At 42.2% G+C, this 19111-nt stretch overlaps 1 protein-coding gene across 3 annotated transcripts in view; it reads right to left on the reverse strand.

Annotated features, from left to right (window-relative positions):
- The window catches only part of LOC113955844 (glypican-5-like), a 408368-nt gene that overhangs the window by 155018 nt on the left and 234239 nt on the right, over window positions 1-19111 (reverse strand). The window lies entirely within an intron of this gene.

Raw genomic sequence — 19111 nt, forward strand, 5'->3', positions numbered from 1 at the left:
CCTCCCTGTGCCTTATCTGCATCAGAACTCAATAGCCAGGACCCACACACAGGAATTGTCTTTAACCAAGTCCTACTTTACCTGAGGAATAGCAGCTGTTGTCTAACCCACTCCTGTCACCTACAACTGTTGACTGAACAGTTTCTGCCAGTCTTTTCTGGAACACACCACAGGGTATTCACAAAACCTAACTGGGATAGGGCTCCACCCATGCACTCTCATGGGGAAAATTCTGGGGTTGTGCACATTTGGTCTCTACTTCTCTACATGCCTGTACACAGTCTTTATGACTGAGACTCTAAAAGTCACATTTCAGTTGAGGAGGTAAATTCATCAGCACATGTTTGCTGAATCCAGTGCTTCCTGGAAGTATCCAAATTCCTGCATGTCAGCTTCAGTGTTTATCTGTTTGTGTATGACTTGGGTTCAACCCCCCCTCACAAGACTGCAAGTCCCAGAGAGCTACAGCGCAACCTTCTTCCGGCAAGTCATGCTTTGAAGGGCTGTATGAACCATTGAGTTCAGCACCTATTTGTCACAGAGTGGATCAGGGATGTCTGCGTGACCAGTTACGGATCAGAAAGTGACTGTTCCCAAATCAAACTCTCCCAGACTCACACACTCGCACGGGAGGATCCCAAGTAGGCATCTCTATAAGTGAGGTAGTAATTGGCTCTGCTCCTTTGGACTGAAACATCGAGAGAAACAGCATGCTACATATTTCTCTTTGATCAGACCTACACACTTCGATATCCCAGATATTCTCCTATCAGTGAAACCTTCACTGTAAACCAATAGGTACTGAAGCTGAGGACAGCACTTCAAAATGGAAAAAAATGCCCAAAATCTATTAGAGAAAGACAACAGAAAAAGTTGGGGGGAGACCTAGCTCTCTGAATATATTTGTCCTATCTTAATTTCATTTAGGATGACCAACAAATCTATGCAAACTGCTGGGAAAGCACACTGTAGTACCCTGCTGTTAAAAGTGTGACTTAGGAACAGAAAGAACTGAGAATGGCCCACTTTCTTCAACAAATGTCACTTCTCAGGGGAAAAAAAACCAAAAACCAAAAACCAAACAAAAAAAAAATTGTTTAGAACAAAGAATTGACAAAAAATCATGTTTTGCCCTAATAGCCAGATAGTTTTTAAAGGACAAACCTTCAGGAAAACTTTTTTGAGTGAGTTTGTATTTTTTTGTCCATTGAGTCTTTTAAAGGCAATGTTCTAATTTTTCTTGCTGTGTAACTGATCTGGAAGTATAAACTTTCATGATGCAATGGCATGTCCAAACTAATGGCTGAGTTCAGATCTTAAAAGCAGACTCAGAGAGCTGGACTGATGTCCCCAGGAAGAACCCAGCTAAAGTATTATTTTCAAGTCAAGAGTGGTATGGATCACATCAATCCACATCAATTCATTTGGATGATATAACAACACTGCTGTGTCTCACTCACATTTAGCTTTAGCTTTATTCACAAATCCTACTATTTGCTGAATGCTCAACACAGTTCACCATGTGAAAACACATGATCACATGCTGTAGAAGTACAGGGACACTTGACACAGCTTCCTGAGATCACCTAGTTGCAATACAGCAGAATTTCAATCTAATGGGCCAGCTCCTGGCCTCCACCAGTCTGTTTGGTAACTCCCTGTGTGTGTTGCTTTGTCTGATCAGAAACTCATCAACAGCAGCAAAAGGAAGGGTTTTCCTTTTCACTGCTCGACAGCTCTCAGTTCAACCGCTGGTTAGAGCGATTGGAATTGCTCTAGAGGCTTATGTCACTATAGTCCAGGATAAAGAATGCAAAATTGTTTCCCCTCTGGGTTGGCTGGGGTGTTTTTTGACAAATGCTATTGTTTTTTTTCCCCGTGAATCACAACCCTCCATGAAATGCCTCTAAGCAGTGTTTCAAACCTACAGCACTGCACAGAGTTTGCATAAAGACCATCGGTTCAGCATTAATGCCAGAGTCCTCACAGGGACCCAAAATGGGGAAAGTCCATCTCAACCAACTCATACATATTGCTATTGCTAAATACACACTTTTACACACATCATTATCAGGAAAATAGGACTATTTGGTACGAATGAGTTTACAGTCCATGGAGGCACAGGGGACACTCGAATACTTAAAGTTTCACGTGTTTAAGGACTCACTCCTTGAAGCTCTAGAGATATGCACACATTATGCGCAGATATTTCTGTTGCCCAGATTGCTTGCAGTTTGATTCATAACATGGATTACTTATATTTCACAAGTCAGAGTCTGCATGCATGAGCTGTGTGAATCCTGCATCAGTTCCTTTATTTCCTTGGTCTAGTATGGCTGCACTGTGGCAGTCACTAATGACTACAACTAACTGCTAAGGTCAGGCTCCAGCAAGCCAGAACTGGCCCAGCTCTAGTCTGGAACATGACCTGCACAACTGGAAATGCTCACAAAACCAACTAGAGAGCTGTGGGGAAATAGATGTGATCTGCCCAATGAGTAGGGTAAACGGCTGATGGAAAGAGAGGCAAAAGACTTATATGCAGAAACCAACAAAACCAGCTCTTGGGTTTTCCCATGACCACCTGTAACAAGCTGTGCTTGTCCTGTGTGTTCTCACCGAGAGATCACTGCTAGACAAAACTCGAGCCTGGAAAGACTCAGATGGGGAGTTCACTGAAGATGGGCTACACCTCTCAAGGAGGAGACAGAGCAGAGAACTGCAGGAGAACTGCACTGCCAGAGAGAAGGGAGCAATTCCCCCAGTCCATCCCAGTCAAGAACCAAAGACTGCACCACAAACAAACATTATGTCCCTCTGACCCAAATCCCACTCTGTAAATTGAAAATCCTTCTACTAGCTCTGTATCACACTAAAATGCTTTGAAATAAACACTATACATTTCCTGAAAGATAATCTGATTACTTTACTTCTTTGCACTATCTAAACCATTTTTTTTGTTGACATCAGATCCTGAATTACTGGAAATGTACATTAGGTAAGATCAGAAATTGGCTTGCTTTATTTAATAACCTGCAATTTAACTGAAATATTGTAGTATAGAATTGTTAACTCTGGTTACAGCTCTAGTACTTTATTCAAACTAAACCCAGAAATGTCAGCAGGAATGGCCTGGAAAGTTGTATTAAAATATTGTCACTGGAGCAATCCTGAAAGTAACTGTTACACTGGTGCCCAAAGAACAGCATGTGCAGACAGAATTTTCATCCAAACCTCAAGCCTCAGGCCAATGTTATTCCACTGACTAATTGGGCTAAGCTACGATACCTTAAAAAGCAAAAAAACCAAACCAACCTCCCAAACCCAATTTTTCAGTATTTCAGAAGAACAGTATTAATTATTCTAGATCTCAGCTAACAGAGCTTCTCAGAGGTTTTAAATGTAAAAAGTGAAATGCTGTTTTCACATAGCATTGCATTTCAGCTGAAGGCACACATTTTCATATTCTACATAAATAAAGATATATTAAGATATTTGAGTCTAAACGCCCATTTTGAAATAAAGCCTGATCATCTTCTTTTGTGTTCTGAAATGTGTCCTTTTTAATTCCTAATATGAAAACGTATCGAGATACAGGGTTCCCTCAAAGACAAATAGGGCTTTCTAGATAGTTCAATAATTTAAAAACAATATACAAAATAGAAATTACTTGGAATTCCAGGTAAACCACTGCAGGAGCTGCATTAGGGATAGATGTAACCAGCGGCAATACTTAGCCACAAAAGCCCGAGGGACAGGGTGCTGTTTTCACACCACTTCCTTTTCTGTTCCCTCTTCCCTACAGGAGACCGTATCAGTCAGGATACTGCAGGCAGATTTTCCAAGTATTATCCATCAACTTCCAGCTGGGAGACTATTTCCACTGTTCCATATTCCTCAGAGCACCATTACCCTGAGCTGTGTCCCTGTGTCTAATGGCCTGCCCCTTTCCTGAATAAGTCAGCTTCAGCACACCCACTCACCAGGGGGATTATGGAGCAAGACCTCACCACATTCCAAATGCTTGGCACGTGCACTGAGCATTTCAGAATTAACTGCATTGCAAATTCAGGATTCCCGGAACCCAAACTCCATCTGAATTGCAGTTCTCTAAATTTTAGTTTTCTTTTCTCCACTTGAATATTTGGCCCAACACAATTGCACGAGAGGCATCAAAATTCTTATTTAACTGTGGAATAAATAGGACAAACATCACATGGCAAGTCAGAAAATCTGAGCCTCATATTTACTTCAGTAGAATCCAGGAACTGCCATAAACATCTCTATAGGACAGAAACTGCTTTTGATGAAATAATTTGTCATACAACCTTGAGAGTTGCCACACATGGAGAATAAGAATAAAATGCACTGGCTACAAAACTAAATATATATTTGCTGAAAATGTTTCTAAGTTGTTGACCACACTTTTAGGAAAATATAATTACACTCTACACATCATCAAGGTAACAATTTTGAAGCAGAAATAATTTCTGTTATGCACTTTTTCATCTTTTTTGATGGTACTGGTTGAATAACTCCACTGTGATCAACAGGGGCTAAAACAGCAACACCTTTCTGAAACATACTGGCAAGTTGAAAAGTCTTTATGACTGAGACTCTAAAAGTCACATTTCACCATTTATCTCTTTGGTGTTATAAAAACATGACTGTCCTGTATTTTCTGTACAAATGCATAAACTATTCTGTAAGAAAAACAACCCATCTCCCCCCAGCAGACGAACACATGAAAAAACTGCAGACTGGACCACCTAAAAGAAAATATACACTTTCTCACCCTTCCAAAAATCAGCAGTTGTGTCCCAGCCTGCTAAAGCCAGAGAAGTCTAGAGTAAGCCACTGATTTTATAGCAAAATCATGGAAGTGTTGCAACAAAGCAAGACTTTACAGCAATCAATTCACATCCAACTCTGCTTCTTTCATCTTAGTGCATAACTTAAACAGGAAACTACCCCAGAGATACACGTTGCCTGTAAACCCACCTGGAATGAGATGGCACTGTGCAAGTAATAACTGCAGGGAACTAAAGTGAGGACTTTTCAGTCCCCTATGTTTGACAGTAAGGCACTGGCTACAGGCTCCCATTTGCTAAGGGAATTCTGCAGAAACCTGGTTATTTCAGCCATACCCTCAGCACCCTGACACGGCAGACACCACCCACCACTTAATGACTCAGAGGTTAAAGGGTGAGAGGGGAGAGGGAAGGGAAGAGCTTTGAATGTGCCATTTTGGAAGAAGCAATGAGAAATACGGATAAGCTACTTAACTGGTCTTGAGATCCACTGAACAACTAATTCAGTTAAATTAGGCATGGTTCACCAGATGGTGTGTTTTGTCTTATATTTATTCATAATTTGACCCTTGGGCTGGAATAGTTTGCCTGAAATTCAATTATGTGAATCCACTGCTGATCTACAGCAGCCTGTGGTGTTTCCAAATTAATAATTTTTGGACACTTCCCTTGTGGTTTTTAGATGCAGTCTTTTGGAGCATGTGACCCTCTGACCTACGGGGTCAGGATTTTCTCCCAATTCAAGGAACACAGAAGTGTGCACCAACTATTAAGAGAAGTGACAGATTTTGACATAATTCATCAGGATTATTGGCTTTGATCTGATTAACCCCTCTGCCCACTTCTTCACAGAACAGAAAGAACAAGTAGAACACATGGCAGCTGTATATCCCTTCCCTGGTCATCACAGTTGCTTGTCACTAAGTAACTTCAAGGAAGAAAATGCCATTTTCCTGAAGTGTTGTTGATGCTTAAACATGACTCTCCATGAGGAAGAGCCAGCCAGCACAGGATTCCCTTTAGACTCAGCTGTCCCTGAGCTGCTCCACATGATGACAGTGGCGGTGGGGGACTCCCCCCACCTCCTCCCGACCCCTGTCATTAGAACTGACCAACAGACAGGTTGTGCTTCATCTCTGAGCGACTCCCACAACAGCCCTGCTCACAGAAATCATAGAATCATAGAATCAGCTGGGTTAGAAGGGACGTCCTAGATCGTCAAGTCCAACCCTTGATCCACTACCACCATGGTTACCAGACCATGGCACTGATGCCACATCCAGTCTTAAAAACCTTCAGGGACAGGGAATCCACCACTTCCCTGGGCAGCCCATTCCAATGTCTGATTACCCTCTCTGTAAAGAATTTCTTCTTAATATCTAACCTGAACCTCCTCTGGCAGAGCTTAAGACCATGTCCTCTTGTCTTGCTGATGGTTGCCTGGGAGAAGAGACCAACCCCCACTGGCTCCCCCCTCCTGTCAGGGAGTTGTAGAGAGCGATGAGGTCTCCCCTGAGCCTCCTCTTCTCCAGGCTCAACAACCCCAGCTCCCTCAGCCTCTCCTCATAGGACTTGTGCTCCAGTCCCTTCCCCAGCCCCATTGCTCTTCTCTGGACCTGCTCCAGCCCCTCAATGTCCTTCCTGAGCTGAGGGGCCCAGAACTGGACACAGCACTCCAGGGGTGGCCTCACCAGCGCTGAGTACAGGGGAAGAATCACTTCCCTGGTTCTGCTGCCACACTGTTCCTGATACAGGCCAGGATGCCATTGGCCTTGGCCACCTGGGCACACTGCTGGCTCATGTTCAGCTTCCTGTCAATCCAAAAAATATCTTGCATCACACATTTTGTCATTTCTGTACCAACCTGGCAAACCTGGGTTACAGTCACTGAGCATCACAAGGCTGAGAGGTCTGCAAGAAAGGAACAATCAATCCATGACCAGTACCACTCTCTATGAACTAAATGCACCTTCGCTAAAATGTCACAACAAACACTTTATTTAAAAAAAAAGAAAAAAATAAAGGAACTGCACCTTGATAAATTTACTGTCAGATAATCAGGAGCCATGAAAGAAAAAACTGCCACAGTTTGCAGATTTTGCTTCTGTCTTATAATTCAGCTTCTTTTTATCTACCCAACTTAAAGAATCAGTGCGCGAGTGCTTCATAGAATGAAATCATGGAGGATTTCATGACTGTAGCATTTATTTAGTAGCCTGATCCATTAGGTCATTTTGCTATTAGCTTCACTCACTTGAATGGGTCTATTCCTTGTTTATAGGAAAGGGTTCAGTCAGGCCTCTACTCGTGGCAGAACTGCAGTAAGAACATCTGAGAGAGGTGAACTCTTAACAAGTAACATCCTGAACAGACACTGGGCAAGGGCATGTGTCAGGAAATCCTGAAGGCTGCAGGTGTTTCCAAGCCCTTGAATGCAGGGCTCCAGCCTTTGGTGTGACTGGTGAGAGTCACATAACTTCTTGGAAAACCTGAAAAACAGTGCAGCATTTTGTATTTTTAAGGAAAGAACCATGTCTTATATGTCAGTTTACAGCAGGAGCAATTCTACTGGAGTAGGTGGAGTCACACCAGGGTAAAATCTGGATACTTCTTTACGCACAAAGAAAATCAATTCCATGAATTCTAAATTATCAGCTGAGCACAACTGCTGCAATATTCTCCAAGAGAAAGATTTATCTTTTTTAAACCACCTATGTAAAGAGTTCCTTTTGAAATTATTAAATAAGTGCCAACGGACTACAAGAAAGCTCAAGTCTGGCACGTAAAGAGTTTAGATGCTCTGAAGATTTTGTGAAGCAGAACTGACACTATGTGAATTCTGTCTCAGTCAGAACTATTCTAATGGGCTTCAGTGGAAGTTTCACAAATAATCTTGTTTATTAGCAATTACGGAAAACGATGAGACAAATACAGTGTGCTAATGTGATAATTAGAAAAGGAAAATCATAAAGCCAGACAGCATTTATAATGGTCTTTCTCCACTTCTACAGGGCTAAAAAAGACTCCCTGCAATCTAAATTATAAAGACAATTTTAAGACTGCAGGTATAAAAACCAAGTTACCAGAAGGCTTCAAGTGACTGGATGATGACACCCCATGAGCACCCTGAAAATCAAAGTGAAAAGCAACTTGGTGAAGGAATGAGCATGTAAGAGATATCAGCATCAAAAAAGATGAGTTCATCAGTTTGTCCAAAATCATGCTGAAAATGTATTGACCAGAGCTTCACAGGATACTGCAAAATGCTTGAAAAGCGTTGTAAAAGAAGTTATTACAGGCTGCTGGTGAAACAGCTTACATTCTTCTCCCAGGTACATGAAAAGTTAATACTACCTTCAAGGCACACTGAAAGCACCAAAGAAATTTGTAGACATTAATTGGACAATCTTTATTATGTCAAGGGAAAGAAAGTACTTGCCTAGAATACCGTCAGATAGGAAAGCTCTTTAATTTCAAGTGAAAAAAACTCTAAAGAACACACAAATGGTACCTCCAAACCCATCAAACTGAATATAATGAGCAATGAAAATGGTACAAACCCAAAAGCTGATAACTTAACTGGGAACTGGCAGCATAAAGACCATTCCCCATTAAAAGGATTCCAGAAACAGAAAATAGAACAATAAACAGTATATACTTATCAAAGTAACATCTGAGGCCATTCCTAAGGGAAAAGAAAAGCTAATAGGAAACACCTTTTCCTCAGTAACTCTCAGGTCAGGGGAGAGCCTTCTTCAAGCACAAACAGAACATAACCAAGCTAAATCCTGATGGAGAATCTGATTCTGCATCTCTCAGAGACTGGCAGCTCACACTCTGTTCTGAGGGCTGTGGAAAACAAAGGGCAACAGATGACTGCCAGATGGAAGACACTAGTGGAAAACAGGACTGACTCAGCAGAAAAGAAAACACTGTCCCAGGAGAGGAGAGGACTTAACTCTGAGAAAAAAAATAAAAGCAGACTGGCAATAAACCTCTTATCAGTGGAGAGAGAATGAGCATCAAGCAAGGGTTCACAGTATGTGGTTCATAGGACTTCTGGCAGGCCAAGGCAGTAAGAATCCAGTTGTCTTTCTGGAAGCCCTGATTGCAGATACTTAACAGTTAGTCTTGACAGATGACCACGGATATACAAAAGGATTCTGTGATCCTAGCATAGAAATTTTTATGAAGGGAATATCTTAATTTGCACACTATCCAGCATATGCCACAGGGAGAAGACCCTGCCTGTGGCTCATTAAAAGCAAAGCAAAACAAAACAAAAATACATTAATACTAAGAGGTCAAAACCCCAGCTTTCCTCAGAAGCCAGTTTCTCCAAATGCACTTAGGTACACATGGAAGATTAAAGAACAGCTGTCAATAATGAACACATGAACTGCAGCTCTGTATGAACTCAACTCGAGGACTTTGCCTAATCCCCCTGGTTTGAGCAGCGAGCCATTCCCACTCATCCCGCAGCTCCCACCCCACAGCCCTGGCTGTGCACTGGGACGCTGCTGGAGTCTCACAGCACAGCAGGACCACTGTGCAGCGGCACTGCTCCTGCTGCCATTCCAAGTTTCTTGTCTCCATTTTTGGTGCTTTCCACAGCTGTGATCCCCAGGCTTGTTTCCACAGCCTTTTATCTACCCTGCTGATTATGCCAATGTGATCCCAGCCTTCCTTCCTATTTTATGCCAAGGAGGCATTTGGATAGACCATTTGGATTCCCTCTTCCAGGTTCAAGCACAAGGCAGCTGAGATTTGCACTATCTGAACCACTCTCACTTCCCCTGGCTACTCTGGCTCCTTAGGGATACCTCAGACTATTATGGATTCTAAACATGCACTAATGCACACACATTGGATTTCAGTCCCTTATACAGTTTTCCCAATATCTTTGTGCAGGGCTATTCACTGCAATTCGTATCTGCTTCAGTGCCTCCACTTCTGCCCGGGTCTTAATATCTTACAGCAGGTGTTTAGTCCTTTAGCCACACATGAAAGAGTTATTGACCCTTTCTTGGCTGCAGGAGTGCAAGGTACGCAGTTCTAATTTATTCTTATTTCCAGGTTAAAAACTTCATCAGTAAGAAAATGACGCTAAATTATATATAAGTAAAAAGTAAATAGGAGGCCTTACTGCTGTATACAAAGAGATCAGACACTAAGACTTCCAAATCTCCTGACTCAGAGTTTTTAAACTCCTTCCCTTTTGCTTAATCTTTTCCACCATCAAGACAGCCGAATTCATCATTCCAAAGCACACAAGTTTTATTCCTTATAGAGGAAGCAGTATTTTATTACAGAAGCTATGAGCTACCTCTTCAGCTCACCAGCAGAGACATGCATTTCATCCAACTCCTCCCTTTTGCAACTTGCGAACTGGCACAGATCAGGACAATGAATGCTTATTGTTCCCCAAATGGAAAACACCAACAGCCAAAATGCACTCAGCATATCCTGTGTCACTGCTTGATGGCTGCAGGCACTGGATTGGGCTTAGCTGAGTCACCATTATCCTGGAGGCACTCTCACTGCTGGAATTCCTCATGGACACACCACAGCCTCTGCCACACCAGCGCCACACGGGTATGTGCTGAACACAGACATCTTCAGTGCCAGCTTCATGGTTTGGAAGCAGTTTAGGCATGTGACACTTTTCATTTGTTCTAGCTTTTATCTAACTAAATATTTCATGCAGTAGTTCAGTATCTAGCAAAAATCATTGCTATTATTGTTCCTGAAAACACTGCAGAAAATGTTAGTAATAGTAAAGGGCAATACGGTCTAGTTATGGAGGTAAAAATGTCTCTGCACTTGCCCAAGTCTCTGCACTTTACCCAGGTCAAGGTTGAAGAGCTCAAGAGTAAGGTGGGAAACTGCACAGCCTCTGTTCATGTTTTTGTCTTTAAATACAAAGCATTGTTTTCCTTGCTCGAGTGTTTGGTACTTCTCAGAAAAATAACTGCACTAGAGGAGAGGTCAAATGTAGAAAGATTTTCCCGTCATCAAAAAATCAAAATGGAGCATATTTATACAAAAATCAATTTACTTGCCCAATACTGTTCAATTTTTCTGCTAATACTGCTGGAGATTTACATCTGGTTAAAACTGTTCCTTTCCACAATTTAGCTTCTCTCCTGCTTGATTTTGCAGTAAGGTCACAATCCCGAGTTCATCATTTCATACTTTGCTGCCCCAGAGACAAATAACAACACAAATTCACACAAGTTCTCTGCACTATTAAAAACATCGAGGACAAAACTGTTAGAGGGAAACACATAATAGACACAAATGCACATGCCACACATATTGTGCAGAATAAAATCGAAGAAGAAAAATAAGGACAGGGAATCCCTTTTCCCCTGCTGCTAATGTTCTCCTCTTAAAAATCCAAGTGTCACAGAGACTTCTGTCCTGTAGAAACCTACTTCAATCATGGGAAACACAATCTTATTTTTGATAGCTATTTCTAAGCTGGATGATAGCAAATGGGAAGAACAGCCACTTCTGACATATTTGCAAGTTAGTGGCATGTTTCCTCTACAGTTTGGATTTCTGTTGCGCAGATTCCCTTTCCTTACACCCCTGCAAGAGATTTAACACCTCTGTGATAGATTCAGACAAAATAAAAACACTCCCCATAAAATCCCCAAGTAAGCAAACATGAAGCAGATCATGAGACTCACTAAAGACAGGTAAACTCAAACGATCTTCCCATCACACATATAATATAGTACACCCACAAACTTTTATTTTTTACTTTTTACCTAGAAGGTATAGACACCTGAAACCAGAAAAATAAACCTGCTGAATAATGTAACATGGAAGAAACCCCAAGCCTAACAGGATACTGTGCTAAACACAACAGAGGGACTGATGCTGCAGTGATGGCAGGGACTCTCCTGCAGCCCTTGTCTACAGAAAGCCCATGCTGACGTGACTTTTTTTGCATATAAATATAATCACAAATAATCTGTTTAGTAATAACATTCTACTATTCTCAGTTTATATTTAGGGGATGAAGTTATGGTGCGTCAAGGAGGGATCCTAAAAGAACCCTGTCCCATCCAATACCTATTTATCATCTGAACCTAAAAAAACTAAGCTCGTACTTGGAAGGAACCAAATGCTGCTCTCCGAGGACCACCCACCCACTACATCCTGCTGGGTCCTCTGGTTTAGAGCAACAGGAATAAACAGGTGCCTCTTCCACCCTCCCAGATAAAGGCATATTGATCCAACTGGTCTGTCAAGCATTACATGGCTGGAATCCTTGCCTCCAGGTGCAAAGCTGCACTTGGAATCTCTTCTCAGCCCTCTTGGCATGCTGTAAGGATCAAGATCTCCCAGAGAACACCATGGGCACTTCACTGCACAGCACAAGCACTTCCCACAGTAAGGGACGGAGGTCAGGACCTATCCAGCAGCTCATTATCCTTTCTGTGGACATAAGGTGCCACACAAAGTACTTGAGAGCTTGAGTGTGACCATCCCTGGTTAAAAATGGAGCTGATAGTTTCAAGTGGTTGTTGCCATGGGCCAAGCAGATAGAGAGCTCTTTCTTCAAGCTCAATAGCTGCCCTGACCTTTTTACTTTTTCAAGTCCTTCCTGAGATGCAAAGAGCTTCTGCTCACCACACACACTGAAGCTGACATCCCTCAGCATGGGAAATATGTACCTGCTCAGGCATAAGAAAAGGCCTACAAATATTAAGGAAAAAAAAAAAAAAAGACAAGAGGACTGGTTTTGTTTTTCTGCTAAAAAAAAAAAAAAAAGAAAAGGGAAAAAATAGACAGGAAGTCTCTTTTTTCTTTTTCTTTTTAAGATATGTACAGTATTTAAGAACACAGAGAAAGAAAGTAATTTTGAACACAAGACAAAAAGAATGAGAGAATACCAGGCAGTTTGTTGTGGCACAACTATCAGCTACAAAGCACCACTTGTTATCTGTGTGCTAAAAATACCGTGATGATTAACGGCAAGGACCAAGGAAAAAACAAATAACAGATGAAGAATAAATGATGTAAAGATGTAAAGAAAAAAAAAGAAAGCTTGTGACATTTCAACATTTACAATAGGATCTGAATAGGCTTCAATTGTCTATAGCGTCACTGATCTTTGAGGTATCCTGAGGAACTTCAGTAAGGGGCTGGTTGGGCTGGTACTACTGTGACTGATGGCAAATGAAACAGGCATTAGTCACTAGAAACAGCTCACAAGTATTACAGCTGGTTTTCAGCACGTGGAAAAACTTTGCAAGTCTACACAGCTAATGCTGTTGGATACTTAATTCCTGTTTTGAGTAAAATGCCAAGCACGGCACAAGGACGATGCACATCACATGGTGATGGGCAATTGTTCATTCTGAGGTGATGGACTCAAATTCTTCACCAAGTGTCTTCCCCCTTATTTAGGAAGTTCCGGGCAGGCTGACTGCTGGTGGGGATGGCACGCACCTTTGACCACATAAAAGAGCTGCTGTCACCTTCACGTTATTGAGTTCCCTTAATTTTGGCATCGGCTTACAGGGACAGGGCTGAGCAGAAGGAGGTGATGGAGACGGTGTTGGGTTGCCATGTCACCAGTGGGGTTGACCCCTAGGAAGGTGTCCCTTTTGAACACCACCTCTGGTGGTACTAGCCCAGACCCTGGCTCCTGCAGAGGGAGATGGAGCAGAGACAGTCATCTCTGACACCTCCTCTGCTGATCAGCTGGCACAGGCAGACTTGCATTGTGACTCTGCACAATGAATACTGTGAAGGGAAGGGACGCACAGGAACCCAGGGGCTTCTGCAGCCTGACTCCTGCTCTGGTTCCAGCACAAGGGACAGAGTCCCACACTGCTCCCTGAACAGGCACAGACCCCGTCCTCTTTCCCATAACAAGTCAGAACCAACCTGGCCACTCCAGTCCCATTCACAGCAGTGCAGCACAAGCCAAGGATACATATCCTTCCTTGAACTCTTTCTCAGGACCTCTGCAGCCTTCAAGGCCAAGCATAACATGAGGACCTGAATGGCAGCCAGCACAGGGGAGGATGTATCCCTGTGTGTCCCTGTGATGTGACAGCAAACACAAAAATACTCCACTTAGAGAGTGGCTAAAGAATCTTACATCATTAATTGAAAGGTTTTCACCAGTTAAAGACTGCCTTAAAATCTGAAGAAAAAAAGATTTCTGAATCCTTTTCACAGTGATTTGGAGAGGAGAAATTACTTTATGCACAACTCCACTGGCTTTAAATGCTGGAAAAGACAAGAGGAGCAAGAGAAGGATGAAGCATTGACTGTAATGTCCTACCAGTGCACAGAAAATCTTTCACCAAAGTAACTGGGTAGAAAAGCTAAAAACCAAGTTCTCATTTTACACAATTGCAATTAAGTATATCCTATCAGGAATGGAAAGTATTTTTCAGGAAGTATTTTCTGCAGACTTTAATTAAACATGTCAATCCTCTACTCTCTGAGATTACATTTAGCAAACAATTAATGAGAACAGGCTTTCAAATGAGATTAAAATGAATCAAAAAAGATGTGGGGAGAGAGGGAGTAGTTTATTGCTTCCATTTTAGATGAGGCACCTCCTTCTATGATGGCAAAAAAATTAACCAAAAAAATTCGAGATCAATTTGGTCAAATGTAAATTATTTCTCCTAGTTTTCTATTTTAGTGTATAAACTAAGAGTCTATTAATCCCGGAGGTGTACAAACTATTTCAAAGTATCTGTCTAGTTTTACATATACTTACAAGCTTCTGTTTGGATCTTGCCTTGGCATGAGAGTAAATACTATGAGAAACAACTTGCCTCCACGTAGACAGTTATGCTCAGCAATAATGATCTCTCATCTATTTTGAAAAAGCATCTCAGAAACTCTAATGACAGCTCTCCCCCGGCAAATGGTGCAAACACAGCAAATTGCTTGGGGAAAATACCATTTAATCAGTGTTTTACTAGTTTTCATCTTAAAGAGAGCAATATATGATCCACATGGAAAGGTAAGACATAAAACTATTACAAATTACTGGATGATTAGCTCAGCCCAGGCCAAATCTGTCAAGGGATCAAATGGCTTAATGCCACTGCTCTACAAGGAATAAGTCTGCAACTTGGAGAAACAGAAGTAAGAGCCACTTGTGAGAGCACAACAGGGTGGTCACACCGTGAGGATGCAGCTGCCCAAGCTATCACACAGGATTCATCAACAGGAACTCTGAACTCCAAGCAGACTATGAACTGCATTTCTTGCCCATGTGCAACCATGTCTTCAGCCTCCTCAGTGCCAGGGACTGCTTTCCCAGCTGACACACTTTCTCCTTCACAAACCCTCCTGGTTTTGCAGGAGTGGGTTCCCACGCTAGTGGACTGGACTGCAGGCTTGAAAGCTTAGTCATGAAAACATTTGGTCTTGCATATGCACAAATCCAAATGGGGAATACTCCTGGATTTAAAGCTGAACCACACACACTGTTTGCAGGGCCTTTGCCAGTAAGCAGGTAAAGAGAGATATAAAATCTATTCTTACAATCAGCAAGAAAAAGCTATTGATGGAGATGCCACGCACAGAAGCTGTAACATGATGTTATGGTGCTCATGGCTCATAGTGCAGGTTAATGAGGAACCAGGCAGAGGGGTCTGCACTGTGTTTCTGGGAGGTATCATTCTCACCTCTAACACAACAAAGCCAGGGAGAACAGGCTGCTTTTAGGAGCAGCCCATAATCTCTGCTGAATGCTCCAGCCAAAGCCCTACCAGGTACCACAAGCCATCCCTCCAACAGCCAGTTCAGCACAGGCACAAGAGGGAACTGGAGAAGCAGTTGCAGAAGCTGTTGCAGAACTGCCTTGCTGAGGAGGCAGTGTGCATGTCTGCACATTTTCCACACTGGTTTGTCACTTCACTCAGCACATAGGAAGGGAATGAGAATCCCATGTCTTGTTCACCTCTTACACCTCGTCTAAAAATTCTATGAATCAATCACAGGAGAAAAGAGACTGACAAGAAAATAGTTTAAGGAAACAACTGAAAGCCATTGCATAACTCCCTCTTGCTTTACCTGTCCCACACAAAGCAGCATAACTCCTATATCATTACTATTTGATTGCAAACTTGGACAGAGCAGGATGGCTGGAACCTCTGACAACCCTGCAATGACACAGCTAATACTGGTCACAGTGACAGAATCCCTCCAGCACAGTGCAGTGTAAGCTCCACTTGGCTCTGTTTCACAGGCCCCCAGGTTTGTGAGGCTGTTAGGCCACTGCTTGCCACTAGTGAAAAAAAATTTTGAAAGCAATGGAAATGGAAGAAGCAGCTCCTAGTGGTGGTAGTAAAAGTAGTTTTCCCGGCAGGAAAACAGCAATGCCTGTCACACACATGGATGGCACAGCAGGGACAGCATCTCAGAGTGTTTGGTGGCTGTAAGACACAGTAAGAAGCTGACAGGGTTTGAGACCTGCCCCAAAGCAGCTCCTGGAGACCACACCATCTCTACATTTCTGCACCTGCTCCATGCAAGTGCCTTTTTTTTTTTTTTTTAAATCAGAGCAAATATTTTATTCATAAAACCTGTCTCCGCTTGTCTTGCTGAAAACCTGCTTTCTGTTTTCTTCAAACCAGTCACAGTAGTGACCAGAGGCAGCCAGCACAACAGGCTGACACGTAAATACAGCTTCAGGTAAAGTCCTGGCCATACAAGGATCCTGTGGCAGTATGGACCCCCCTAGAAGGCACCTGGGCTCACAAGGTAGATGTAAATGCAGTACCTTCAGTAAGATGCTGTACCTTCAGTAAGAGGTAATGATTAATCACACAGCTGTATGCTGGTGGGAGTGGAAATGAACAACTAGCATCCTCATTATCTAATGAAAATTAGAGCCCAGCATGCCATAAATTGTCCTCAGGTTTTATTTTTACAAAGAGAAGGTAAATTGTAAATTCATTGCTCCTTCTACAGATATCTCAGAATTTCTTCAGTTAGCCCTTGAATATAAAAGAAACTGGAAATGCAATGGCACAGTTAAATCCAATATAGAATTAAGCAAACCCTTACTCGCTCTGTGATTTTCAGGGGAAGGGGGAAGGGAGAGCTGTTGCCTAAATTATTCCTGCAATTTTACTTGGTTAGTCTCCAGCAGCTCTAATCTATCTCATTTGTAATCTCTCCCAACTGCAGGAGGCATGTTGGAATTGCCAGAGATCAGCTCACCAGCACATTTAGCCCTGAATTCCTGTTTCTGGCAATTACCTAACTTCTAACACTTCCACGAGGGAAAAAAGAAAAGTTTTCACTGCAGAGCTAACAAAAGGAATTTTTCTGAGCCAGGATGCCAGCTTGTAGCCTCAAGCATTAAACTGGGTTACTGAAGTTTACATCTTGTCTCCACTTTTCCTCTCAGAGATATATTGCCATTTACACTATAGTTAAGCTGGTACTTTTCACTGGCCTTCCCAAAAACAAGACACAGAGGGAACTTCTTACCCAGCAAGAGATGTCACGAGGCTGTCCCAAGGATTGAGAGGGCTGACGTGTCTTCTAGGAGTCATATTCAACCACCAAAGGGAAATCCAGAGCACTCAGTAACTGAAGTTACACCTATGGCTGTAATTAACTATCAAACTCCTGTCCGTGGTAGGATTTTATATTTTATATTTTTATATAAAAGGAGTGTATTAGTGCATTTCCCTACAAAGCAAGCAAGCAGAAATTTCTGATTCCAAATAAATCTTTAAGCTTGGCAACATCCAAGCAAAAGCCAGTGCTAGGTTTTATGACAGAGCACCAATACCATTCCTAAAGTGCCCAAGGTACCCTGAGAAGGCCAGGGATGGGAGCTGGTCTGTCCCCTTAGATGCCTGTGACATTCCTACAGTCATCATACAGACAGCACTGCAAACATGCTGCTGTCACTTCAACATACTGTGAGTGAGTGAAGCAGACTTGTACTGATAATTACATACCTACTAAATTCTGATTTTTGGTAGGAAAGAAGTTCAACACTTCCCAGTTTCAGTTTAAAAGTCAGTGCAGTAATTTTCTGTCACTTCCCTGTGCTCATTTGACGTGCCAATCATAACAGGTAACCAGCAGCAACTGCACTTCCACTTCAGTGTAACTTCAAGTAACAACAGCACACGTATTGCTGAAGAGTGATTAGTACCAACACTTCTATCACAAGCTAAGAGGAACAATATTACTGCTGAAGTTCATCGACAGTTTGTGGAGTCATTGCTCCTACACAATCTCCAAAGTTCTAAAACTGCCTTCAGCCAGGAGAGTGACTCTCTGCATGACATAGTTAGAGCTGATCAGGTTTAAAAAAAAAGCAACTCTTTGTGAATTACTGTGTATTAACTCAGCAGAAAGGAAAAACCCAGTTTGCATGGATTCTACTGAAAAAAAGCAAGGAGCTTTGGTTCCATTAAACCAGCAATTAAACTATTACGTTCCCGAAATCATAATTTTATAGTTAAGTCTAAAGCACTCAACAGTTTAAAACAGAACCTGGCTGGGGATGTTCCGTACAGTCCATGAATATTCAGCAGCAATTTGAACCTTGAGCTCCCCCTTGTGCCGCGCAACTAAATTACGAACAGAGCAACGGGGTTTTCCTTCGCCGGCTCGGGTGGCACGGAATTTTGCATGAGTGGATCCAAGAATGTGTTAACCCCTCACAAGTGGTTAATACCATCTATACCAATGTAGTGCAGCACCTGACTGGAAAAAAAGACTAAAGGTATGTAAGAACAAGAAGTTTGTACTCGTGCTCAGCTCACAAAAGTATTAATATTTCTTAATGTTGCTGACACATCAAAATGCAGCTGCAGCTTAATGAATGTGATACATGTTACATGCAAACTGTAGGATCCAGATTGTCTTCACAGATTCGTTCATTTTGACCAAAACACAGCCTGTGACGTTTTTCATGAATATTGCTTTTTCCTTGAATCCACATAGCCTGAGGCATGTAATGCAATGGAAAAATGGTCTCTGAAAAAGCAAATGTCACCTCTAGCCTCAGCCTAATGTTTTGAAGACAAAGAACACCACAGGCAATAGCTATGTAGACAACAAATGAGACTGCCTCAAGGACAGTGTTTGAGGCCAGCCATTCTAACCCCTCACTCCAGATTTATTCTTTTATTCCAAAGTAATAGCACATCTATGAATTGATAAGGAAAATACAGTTTGGTTACATTAGTTCCACTACACTGTGGGTAACTAATGCTGACACCTGAGCACTCCAAGAATGGCAATCATCAATTTCAATAATAGGGAAGTGTTTCTTCAAG

This window comes from Corapipo altera, unplaced genomic scaffold (assembly GCF_003945725.1).
Source record: "Corapipo altera isolate COAL_440 unplaced genomic scaffold, ASM394572v1 175, whole genome shotgun sequence".
NCBI lineage: Eukaryota > Metazoa > Chordata > Aves > Passeriformes > Pipridae > Corapipo > Corapipo altera.